Source organism: Elephantulus edwardii, unplaced genomic scaffold (assembly GCF_000299155.1).
Source record: "Elephantulus edwardii isolate Elephantulus edwardi_28Jun2011 unplaced genomic scaffold, EleEdw1.0 scaffold00367, whole genome shotgun sequence".
Taxonomy (NCBI): Eukaryota; Metazoa; Chordata; class Mammalia; order Macroscelidea; family Macroscelididae; genus Elephantulus; species Elephantulus edwardii.
In genome coordinates, this window is record NW_006400117.1 from 1,703,466 (window position 1) to 1,715,791 (window position 12,326).

Here is a 12,326-nt window from a genome sequence, read left to right on the forward strand (position 1 = left end):
TACTTGGAATATGATTGCTTTTAATTTTTGACTCATGCACTTTTAACTTGTTAGTTAAATTTGTGTCTTCTAGGCTGCAACAGTTCCATGATACATCTTCAAGGATATGAATATGTATGGCTAAGCACAATTGATAACAGTGCATCTAAATTCCAAAATCAATCTCCTCAATAGTCTACATGTTTCCTATTGCCAAAGGGCCCCTTTAGAGTAGTGAGAGAAGATCTTCACCCTGAAACCTACAGTGTCCCTTTTCAGCAGGAATTAGCTAAGAGAATATGCCATCCCCTTTTCCTTATGAATCAGGGTGAAGTGTCTCTCAGGGAGGAGTAATAGGGAATGGCAAAGGATACACTGATAAAGGAGATTAATCAGAACTAGCTTTGACAAGCACTGTGGCAATTGGACAATTAAAACAGACTTTCAAGGGGGGGGAAATGAGGAACGAACTGGGGGGGGTAGAGAAAATAGTGCAACAATGAATGAATAGAAATCCAAAATCTCTGTAAATGTTCATTAAATTTAATAAAAATTAAAAAAAAAGAAATACGAATCATAAAAAAAAAAAAGAAAGAAGGGACGATAGGGAGACCTTGTCTTACATACTTTGAACATTTATGAAGAGGGACCAGTCCCTGGAAAAGGCCGTCATGCTTGGTATTGTAGAGGACCCGTGAAAACGTGCAAGAGTCCTTACAAGGTAGATTAACATAATGGTGGCAACCATGGCATCATGCAGAGCAAAGATAGTGAGGGCAGCACAGGGCCACATAGCGTTTTGGTTCTATTTTAGAAAAGGGTTCTATGAGTCAGAACTGACATGACCTTTGAGACGATATGACTGGGAGAGTGTGTTTTGCATGTGGGAAAAGTTTTGCAGTTTAGAGGAACAAAGGATGGAACAGGAAGGACTAAAACTCTATATTCCCCAAAATATGTAAATCTGGGTATTTATACCAAAATGTTGTCAAGTGCTGTCAAGTATGACTCATAGCAACCCTATAAACAACAGATTCAAGCCCTGGCCTATCCTGTGCTATCCTCACAATGTCTGACACACTTGAGCCCACTGCAGCAGTCACTGTGTCAATCCACCTGATTGAGGGTCTTCCTCTCCTTTGCCATCCCTCCCGCTTTGCAAGCATGATGTTCCTTCCTAAGGAATTAGCCTCTCCTAGCAACATGCCCAAAGTACGTGAGGTAACTCCTCATCTCCAGGCCATGGTTAGAGTCCCATTTGGGTACGTGAGATAACTCCTCATCTCCAGGCCATGGTTAGAGTCCCATTTGGGAGCAGATTGTCTTTGCTATGTGAATCAGGCAGACTTGATATAGAATGTGTCTCGAGTCAACCTATCTGGAGATATTATGGAATTTAAACAAGAGTGCAAAAAAAGTGAAGATGGAGGAAGAAAGATGACAAGCCGCATGAAGAATGAAGACCACCCAGGAGCAGAAGCTCAAAGAGAAAAAGACCCTTTCTCTACACCCGACAGGGAAAGCATCTCACTAGAGCTGGAGCCCTGAATGCAGATATCCAGCCTCCTAAACTGTTGTTGTTATGTGTCGTTGTAGCGATTCTGTGTACAAGAGTCCTAAACCCTGCTCTATCCTGTGTCAACTATACTGCCTCTGACATACCTACTCCCACCACCCCAATCACTGAATCGATGCATCTCATCGTGGGTCTTCCTCTCCTGCACTGTCCTCGACTCTCCCAAACATGATGTGCCTCTCCAAGGACTGGTCCCTCCTTGCAACATGCCCAAAGTATGTCAGATGAAGCTTCAGAATCCTTGATTCCAAGGAGCAGCCTGGCTTCACCCTCTCTAGGAGAAACCTGTTTGTTCTCCTAGCAGTCCATGGTATATTCAACACTCTTCTCCAGCACCACAGCTCAAAGGCATGAATTCTCTATCATTCCTAGTCACCATCCAGCTTTCCGATGCATAGCACGTAATTTTGGAAGACTATATCCCAATCAGGTGCACCTTAGCCTCCAGCCTGTTGTCGTTTTTCTTCAGTACTTTGGTGAGATCCCTGACAGCTGACTTTCCCAAGGCAATTCATCTCTTGATTTCCTGGCTGCTGGTACCTCCTAAACTAGGAAAAATAAATTCCTGGTGTTAAAACCACTGACTTGAGGTATTTCTGTTCTAGCAGCACCAGATAATAAAGACAAGGACTAATAGTGAAAAAATTTCCCATTTAGTAACTACATGGCTGACAAGATTTAATTCAAACCCATAAAACTAACAAAGAGCAATGCAAATAAACTTGTCACCTTGCCAGTGTAGGGTATTAGCTAGGAGCCAAGATTCGGGTTAAATCAGTATTTGCTGCATGGCTGATCCCATCCCAAGCCTCAAAATATGTCTGACTCAGATTCCTGAAAGACAGGCTGCATGGTTCCCTCTCTCACCTCTGGCATCTCACAAAGCGCCTGCTACTGTTGTTAGGTACCCTTGAGTCAATTCCAATTCATAGGATCCCCATGCGCTATATCTATTCCCAGGGTTTGCTAGGCTGTAATCATTATTAGAGCAGAGGCTGCTGGATTCACACCACACACTGTGGTCAAGGGCTCAATCATTCTCCACCAGTGGCTGAGGTGCCTGTATTTCTGACAGAGAATTCCTGATCTAGCAAAGTCTGCCAAGCAAAGTAACGGCCAAGAGGAGCAGTCTATAGAACTTGGGGGTGACTTGATGGCACCTAACAACAACACACAAAAACAAAGTCTCTACTGTCCAAATCTTTGAAAATTGCATTTTAAACAGCTTTTTAATGATAGGATTTTTCAGTCATACACAAAAGAAAGATAAAAATGTAATCAATGCACATGGACTCATCTTGCTAGTGATCTAATTTTTTAATTGGTTGAGATATTTTAAAAGAAATCATTTCATTAATTTACTTTAGTTGGTATTTCACAGGTAAGCACTTACTCTTTTTAATCCTAAACACAGTATCATTATCAATCTGTGGCTGTTGAATTGATTCTGATTCATAGTGACCCTGTAGCACACAAGATGACTGAAAACTCCTTTGCACTGTCCTGCTTGGAGTTGGGTTTTAAACTGTAAAAGATAGATTCATGGAAGAAGATATAAAATTATTAAAAGTGATAGTCACACACACACACACACACACACACACACACATTGCAAGACAGCAGTATAGGCAGCTAAGTGATAATGAAATAAAAATATTTTAAAAAAGGCTAACCTTGAGACAGCCAAGGACCCTGGCTACATCGATGGTTGTGAACTGCTGAGCTAGCCAAGGACTCGACTGCTCCAATGGCCATAAGAGGCAAAAGAAGGAGACGAGTTGGAATCCCAGGGGTGAGTGAGTGTTCCCCACTATTAAAGAATCAATATTGAAAAAGGCTAACCTATACCTTTCATTCCTCAAACTGACAGAAAGGGGGAAACAAACAAACAAACAAAACCCCACCAAAACAAAAAACCTGACAGAAAGGTTTGAGGACAAAGGGGCACCTGATGCAGGGCATGGTCTTTTGAATCATTTGCTATGGATCTAAGAGCTGGACAGTGAATAAGGATGACAGAAGAAGAATCGATGCCTTTGAACAGTAGTGCTGGAGAAGAATACTGAACATCCCATGGCTGCCAAAAGAGCAAATAGATACGTCTTGGAGAAGGTGCAGCCAGAGTGTCCTAGGAGGCAAAGATGATAAAGCTTCATACTGTCATAAAGCACATACTTTAGGGATATTGCTAGGAGAGGCTATTCTTTGTGTAAGGGCATCATGCTTGGAAAAGATGAGGGTCGGTGAAAGAGAGGAAGACCCTCAGTTAGATGGAATGATACAGTTACTCCAGCAGTTGGCTCAAGTATGTCTGAGCTGATGAAGATGGAGCAAGACAGGGCAGTGTTCAGATCTGCTGTTCACAGGGTCGCTATGAGCCATACTTGTCTTAGTGGCATACAACAACAACATTCTTTTCTTTAAAATGTACAGATAGTCATGTTATTGTTGTTGTTGATTGCCTTCAGCATGACTCATAGCAACCCTATGAACACAAGGCCTGAAGCCTTTCTATAACTATCATTTATCAAAGTTCATAGTTTCCTGAGGCATGTTGTTTAGAAGTGGATGCCACTCCTGCTTCCAAACCTATCATCGTATGTTATTGCTGTTACATAAAAATACAATACAAATGGTAGTTTGTGGTTATTACAGCAACTGGATGTTTTGTTTGTTAAAAAGTTTTATTAAATGCACCCTCAAGAAGATGGGTTGACACATGGCTGCAACAATAGACTTGAGCACAGCCAGGATTGTGAGGACGGTGCAGGACTGAGCAGTGTATTTAATTTTGATGTATATTAGATCAATAAAAGCTGGAGTCAAAGGCACTTAAAAACATCAACAACAGCATTTTTAAGATTAATCCATGTTTCGTCATGCACCTGAACTTCATTTTATAGCTATGTAATATTGTATGTAAGTATCACACTTTGTTCACCTATTTCTTTGTTGATGTCATTTTCAGTTGGCTGTAGTTTTTTACTCTTGTGAAAAGTGCTACAGTAAACATTAGTTTACAGGTTAAAAAAATTTGAATTTTTTTTAAACTAAATACAATGTGGTATAGACTGGATCCAGTAACAGAAAAAGAACATTAGTGGAAAATTGGTGACATCCACATACAACCTTTAGTTCAAGGGTAGTAACATCCCAATATGAATGTCTTAGTCTTGACAAATGTATTAACTGTTAAGTCAGATGTTAACATCGGAGGAAATGGCTAAGGGTATTCAGGAACTTAGTGTATCATATTGTCTGTAAATCTAAGTTTTTTTTTAAAAACCCCACATTTCTTTAAAGAGAAACTGTAAATAAATCCATAGATCTAGAGTGCCTCAATAGAATTGAAATTAATCTATAAACCTTCCTTTCCAGAGCTCCCCCCTGCCCCAATTGTTGTGTACCACTGAAATGGATCGGACTGGCACAGGAGGAGATTATTTCTCCTTCTCCAACAGAGAATCTGGTGGAGATTAGAACCGCAATCCTTTGGGATTGCAGCACAGCTTCTTGCCACTAGGCCACCAGAGGTCCATTCCTTTCCAGAGCCTTGTACTCACACTTTGCCATCAAGTCAGAACTGACTCATAGCTCACTCTCAAGCTAGTTTCCAAGGCTGTAAATGCCACAAGAGGAGACTGTCCACGTCTCCTGAAGAGCAGCAGGTGGATGCAAACCAACAGAGAAGTGGCCTTTGGGTTCACACCACAGCCCTCTGGGGGCTATTTCACCAGAGCTCCGTAAAGTTCCCATGTTATTGTTGTGAACTGTGGAGTTGGATCCGACCCATAGCTGACCCTCCAGCAGGTTTTCAGGGTCAGTTAATCACAAGGGAGGAGATTGCCCATCCTTGTCCCGCTGGAACCTTCAGGACAGCTGTACAGCTCCTTGCAGCTAGGCCGCCAGAGCTCCGCCAATTTCCATAAGATGGTATCATTTAAAAGGAGTGCCCTCTAGTGTAACTAGTAGTAAGTATCTTTTAAAAAATACTAAAATTCTGTTTATTGAGATCCTTTTCCATTCATCCTGATTCAGTGCATTTTTCTTCATGCTGCTTCCTGAAGGAGCGTCCTTCTGTAAGCCTTGTTTCTCCTCTGTCGGCTGACAGAACAGTGGAGCAGCCGACACACAAAACCACTGTTTGTGCACGGCTGAAGACTGGTGGTTTTACAGCATCCTGGGTCTTTAACATCCATGAAATAGGAATTCAGGCTCCGCACTGGGTGCTTCTTGTTTTCCTCTTCTCCTCTTCTGGAGAAGGTTGAAGGAGATCCTTTGTGAGAGGCATGTCGGTGTATGGAGGTCACTGCTGGAAAGGCGTTAGTATCTCTTTTAAAAGCTTATTTTGAAAGATTTTTCTAAATGGTGATTTGAGTGAAGGCTTACAAAGAAAATTAATTTTTGATTCAAGCATTCAAATGCATTTTGTTTTATAACATTCATTTCAATACCCACAATAATCACGTTTTTCTCACTTCCTTTTAATCTAGTAAAGTAGAATGGTCCAAAACCTTGTAACTGAGATACTCCTCACCCTAGCCCCTAAAAACTGAAAAGAAATAAGATGGATACTCTTTCCCCCATCTGTGGAGGAAAATATGTTCATTATAGAAAAAGTTTTAAATAAAATATAGATATCCATGAACCCTATGCTCAATAAAGACATGCGGACAAAAAGTTGGGGGTTTGAACCTACCCAGAAGTGCCTTGGAAGAAAAGCCTGGAGATCTGCTTTTCAAATATCTGTCTTGAACACATTGCAGAGCTCAGTTCCCCTCTGCACTCATGTGCCTCCCATGACTTAGAATCGACATGTGAACACTTCCTGAATTGTACATGTGTGTGTACATCATGATTCTATTACCTCTGGAATCTGTAGCATGGCTGGGAGCCATAATTAAATTCATCTCATTCATTGCTTTCAAGATAGAACCAACTCATAGCTGACCCTCCTGCTGGTTTTCTGAGACTCTAAACAGCCTGGAAGGAGATTGCCCATCGTTCTCCTGTGGAGTCGCTGGGGGGTTCATACCTCGAGAGAGGCATCGACTTTGGGTTATCAGGACCACTTCCTATGGACTATGCCACCGGACCACCCTTAATGTATTCATGATTTTAAAATTTTTAAAAAGGTAGCTCTAGTGGCCTAATCAGTAGGGAGTTGAGTCGTCAACCCAAAGGCAAGTTTAAATCTACCAGCTGCTCCATGGAAGAGAAATAAGCGTCTCCCGTGGGATTTACAGCCTCTGAAACCCCACTAGAAGGTCAGTTATGGGTTGGTTCCAACTCGACAGCAATGAGTGAGTGAAAATCACGAAGCATCTGTTAACTCCGGCATATGGGGTATGTGGTAATTTTTCCTTTGTTCCTGAAGAGTTTGAGGTGTGTGTTAGTCACTGAGGAAACAGTGTCTATGTCTAGTTTAAACTTTAGACTCTGCAGAATGTGTTTTGCCCAGCCCTTTCCTCTGCCTGTCGAGGAGAAGTTACTTCCCCCAAGCTTGGGGAGCTGAGACTGCCGGACTCAGGGCTGGATCAAGTTGTAAGACTGGCCAGTACACAACAGCTTCAGTCTTTCTCTAGACTGAAAAAGAGCAAGAAAAATCTTTTTTACCTAATACTTTACAGGCTTTGAAACACCATGCCATATGCTTTTAAAAGTGCATCCTTTTTCTTTTTATCCTATTCCTTTTCGACCTGGACAGCATTAATAGTTAGCTCATTAACCGATTCCAAAGCACTTACTCTGTGATCAAACATCGTTTCGCAGATTTAATCTCTGGAACACACTGCCGTTGGGTGGATTGTAATTCACAGTAACAGCTGCCCATAGCGTTTTCAAGACCAAATCTTTGTGGAAGCAGCTTGCCTCTACTTCCTCCTGTGGAGTGGCAGGCAGGTTTGAACTGCTGACCTATCAGTTAGCAACCATGGCCTACCCTTGGTGCAGCCAAGGCCGCCTTCTTCTTCATTTCTAATATCCCAACACTCCCTGCACTGTTTGTTCTCCCTGGGCTGTTGTAGCGGGAAAGGGAAAGAGAGATGCGAGGTGGAAAATGCTCCCAGATGGGGACTTGCTGCTGTGAGCCTGGGAATGGCTCTGGCAGCATCGAGTCCCCTCAAAACTGGCTCTGTGGGTGAGCTAGCCACTTGAACCACTCTCCATCCAGGTCTGAACAGGCCATTGTGAATTGGATCAGATAGAAAGAAAAGTTCTGACCCACAGTGGATCAGTTTCGTTTATAAAGAGGGCACATAACTTCACTTGAGGAACATTTCAAGGTTGGAAGGAAAGGCCATCTTTATTAAAGTGATGGCGGCCGAGGTGGGAACGACCACATTCAAGGCAACTCACAAAGAGACACAAACACTGCATTCAGGCCCAATCTCAGAGCCACCAGTGGGAAAGGCATTGATAAAGCCCGTTACTGAGTTTTGGGGAAGAAACCATGGTGGCAGATGCCGCTCTGAAGAACTAAAGTGGTTAGAGGAAGGGTTATGTCTAACAGTGGGAATGATCAAGAGTGGTTCAGGAGCAGAGCGACCAGATAAAACACAGGACATGCAGTGAAACAAATTTCAGATGAACCTACGTTAAATATTCTCCACTGTTTATTCAAATCTCACTAGGTGTTCTGTATTTTTTTTTATTTTATTTTATTATTTTTATGTGCGTGTACCGTCAAATCAGATCTGACTGGTACAGGAGGAGATTGCCCCTCCTTCCCCGGCAGAGCATCTGGTGGATTCGAACCGTGCACCTCTGGGATTGTAGTTGCAGCTTCTTGCCACTAGGCCACCAGAGCTCCCCTTGTTCTGTATTTTTAAGCTAAATTTGAAAGCCCACTCGGAAGAAGAATACTGACTATCCCATGGACTGCCACAAGAACAACGTGTCTGTCTTGGAGGAAGTGTAGCAGGCTGCTCCTCAGAGGCATGATGGTGAACGCAGGCCTCACATACTTTGGGCATGTTGTCAGAGGTGCCAGGCCTTGGAAAAGGACACCACGCTGGGAAAGGTGGAAGGTCAGAGAAAGAAAGGAAGACCTTCAACAAAGACAGACTGACATGGTGACTGTAACAATGGACTTGAGCTTGTTGGAGATCATGAGGATGATGCAGGATAAGGTTCATATCTGTTGTTCACAGGGTCACTATGAATGGTAATAGACTTGATGGCATCCAATAACAACAAAGCTCAGGAGATCAAGGAGGGCTTCCTGGAGGAGACAGCATTTGGCCGAAGATGGAGCTAAGTAAAGTAACTCAGGACAGGGAAAGTTGGCAGGGTTCTCAGCGACTGCAGAATTGCCTCAGGAGCAGATGATGAAGAGTCCTGGCCATCAGGGTAAGTTTATGAGTCACACAAAGTCACAGAAGGCCTCAAGGCAAGGAAGAAATTAGGTTGGAGATGAGTATTGGGAAGATTCTAGGCTACATTTTGTGTAGGGCAAGAGAGAGAGAAGAGAAAGAGGCTGAGTCAAGAGTTCCTGCACAGGTCCACGAGGAAGTTCTAAGGTTCTTCACCTGGGTTTTGGATTGTAGGTTTAGAAAATGAGCTAGACTGGCTGAGAGTGGCATGTGGGCGAACACTGTCTACCAGAAATCTTAGCTGCTGTGTTATCAAGGTAGCCAAGATGTTTTGATGGTGGTTTAGCCTACTGTGTTCTGGATGGAATCCTTTCTAAGAATCAATTTAGTGTAATTAGCTTCCACCTCCTTCTCCATCAATACATGTTCACATGTTCACCAACAAAATCTTGTTGCTAAATATTGTCTTAAATATGGTCCAGTCCAAAGGTGGAGTTCCACAGTCAGCATCCCTAGCAACAGTGGTCTTGCATGACGGCTCCTTCATATTCCTATCTTGCTGAGACTTGATAGCCTCATGGGTCACTATCTCCACTTTTAGGGCAGAGCCAGAGAAATGAATGGGCACTGCCCAGTGACATGGCTCCAAGGATTCAAGTCCATTTTGCAGCTCAAATTCCCACTTGCAGTCCGTGTTCTAGGACACAACACTGTACTGTGTTTGATAGTCTTACAAAGACACCTACAACGCCTCACCCATCAGACCCTCACAGTTAGTTACAGAATGAATTGTGCCCCCCAAGATACGTGTCTTGCTGGGCTGTGATCCTCAGTATTATGAAATTATCCTCCACTTTGTGATCTGGTGTAATTACCCTCTGTGTTGTAAATCCTCACCTCTATTTTGTTAATGAAGCAGAACATACTTTGAGCAAGTGACCAGGAGGGACAGTCCTTGGAGAAGGACATCATGCTTGGAAAGGTGGAGGGACAGTGCAGGAGAGGAAGACCCTGGATGAGATGGACTGATATGATAACTGGGGCAATGGGATTAGGATTGAGGGAATCAGTGAGATTGGCTCAGGATAGGGCAGGGTTCAGAGCTATTGTATATAGGATCACTATGAGTCATCAGTGACTCAATGGCACATAACAACAACAATGCTAAGGAGACAGGATTAGGCTGTATTTTAACTTAATTTCTTGAGATATAAAAGTGATTAATCAGGCAAGCAGAAAAAGGGACGTGACTACTACCAAGAAGGAAGAGTGTCCATTGGATCCAGTGTCCCTGCACTGAGAAGCTCCTAGACCCAAGGAGAAATTAATGCCAAGATACACAGGAATCTCCATGGAACACGAGATCCACAGAGATTCAAAGAAGAAATGGACCATCCTCCTAAACTGTGCACCAACAGAGTTCTCTGGAGCTACTGCTCTGAATTCAGATTTCTAGTCCCCTAAATTGTGAGAGTATAAATGTGTTTGTTAAAGCTATCCACTTGTGATATTTCCATTATAGAAGCACTAGATAACTAACACAGGGCTCACAGTTCCCATTTCATAGAGGGAAATACAACCAGAGAAGCCAGGACAGGCCCAGGCCAGCTGACAGGCGGGAGACCCCAGGCCTGCGTGCATCCACCTCCGGGGTCTCCGCTTATTCCCAGCACAGCCCCACCTCCTTTGGGGGGCCTAGTGAGGTTCCATTCATCACCCCAGGGGACCACCTAACTGGCCCCTATAATTCGAGGTGGGCTGGGTTGTACCATCTCTCAGACCTGCCACCTGGCTCCATTTCCCCAGGGAGAAGACATCTGCAGAGGGCAGAAACCAGTCCTCAGTGAGAATTCTCTGGCTTCCTTCTTCGTATTTACATGTATATTCTTCCCCTAAAATTCGTACTTTTATAGGGATCTCTGGTGGCCTAGTGGTAAGAAGCTGCACTGCAATCCCAAAAACCGTGTTTTGAATCCACCGGCTGCTCTGTGGGAGAAGGATGGCAATCTCCTCCAGTACAATTAACAGAAAACCCACTGGAGGGTCAGCTATGGTTTGGTTCTGACTTGATGGAACAAACAACAATACAACAACACTTTCATAGTCAGAAAAATGTACATTTCCCCCCTTCTTAAAAGAATGATTTGGCTTTAAGAATGGCAAAAAGTCCAGAAGGTGCCTCTCTGGTGGGCAGGAACAAGCAGTCTTGGTTACCAGGAGCCTCAGGCATAACATTAGTAGGGCAGATGGGCCTGAGGCTTGATCCCTGTCACAAAGAGCTGTCTGGGGGTTGGCTCTGTTCTTATCTCTTTCTCCCTTCTCTGTTCACATGCACACACACTCGAACACACGCATATGCCCATGTGCATGCACATACACACACCTGCATGTATGTGCCTGGACCAGTTCTAACCATAGTCACTCTCCAACACACAGCCTCCTTGCAGAATTCCTATAAAACTATAAAATTTCTCATACCAGGAGTACAACACTGCTGTGAAGCACAGAAGGAGAAGGGGGAAATGAGGAAGGTACTCCTTTGTCATCAAGCTGTATGAGGACTCCTTTGTCATCAAGCTGTCCCAATCATTTGTTGAATCCCAAAAGCTAACTGTGAAAGTTTAGAAACCATGAGAGTCACAATCTTCAAGCCTTTCATAAGGCAGGTCTTTGATCCTCTACCTGTTTTCAAACTCTCTCTTTACACATACAGGTCTGGGCCCCGACAGGTAAAAGCAAAGATGAAGCCTGGTACAATAGCAGATCCAACACTGGGGGTGGGTTGGCCTTGTGCACACAGGACAGAATGCTTGCTAGCTGCCTTTGCAAAGTAAAGGGGTCACTCCTGGGAGCCCATGCCCTCAGTCTTGGCCCAAGCTGTCAGGGCCTTATCTGGCTCTGTTTTCACCCCATCTCTTGTTCTTCCATCACTCGAATTGCTTATAAATCCCGCTGTTTGAATTCCTCTTAAGACAGGGCACCTTGAGAACAGAGGTAGAGGTCAGGGCAAAGAGTATATGTTTTCATCTGCAAAACAAGATGGATTTATAATAAAGCCAGTCCTGCACATGTGCAGTACAGTGGCTATCAACCATGGGACTTTGGAACTAGGCGGCTCAGTTCAAATCCTGGGTCAGCTACATTGTTATTATGTTTTCTTGGACAAGTTCCTTAACCTCACTGAGCCTCTTTGCTCTTTGGGAAAATAAGAATACCAACTGCCCCTACCTCAGAGCTATTATGTGGATTAAACCCAACAGCGCCTGCATATAGCACACCTTCCAGCAGGCAGCCCGAGGTGCCCTGCACACAGCCATTGTTAGCAGTGAGGACTACCATTCTGATAAATGGGAGTTGGGAACACTTTGTCAGCGGTGCTGGTGATACAACGTATCATTGAGCCACTATCCAGCTTATCCCCTAGTGCAGAAAGTGGGCATTCAAAACAATCAGAGTGG

General features: G+C 43.6%; 1 protein-coding gene and 1 pseudogene across 1 annotated transcript in view; both read right to left on the minus strand.

Moving 5' to 3' along the window:
• Positions 1-12,326, minus strand: part of TMEM44 (transmembrane protein 44) — a 62,444-nt gene that overhangs the window by 11,158 nt on the left and 38,960 nt on the right. The window lies entirely within an intron of this gene.
• On the minus strand, positions 5,580-5,846 carry LOC102846246 (annotated as a pseudogene).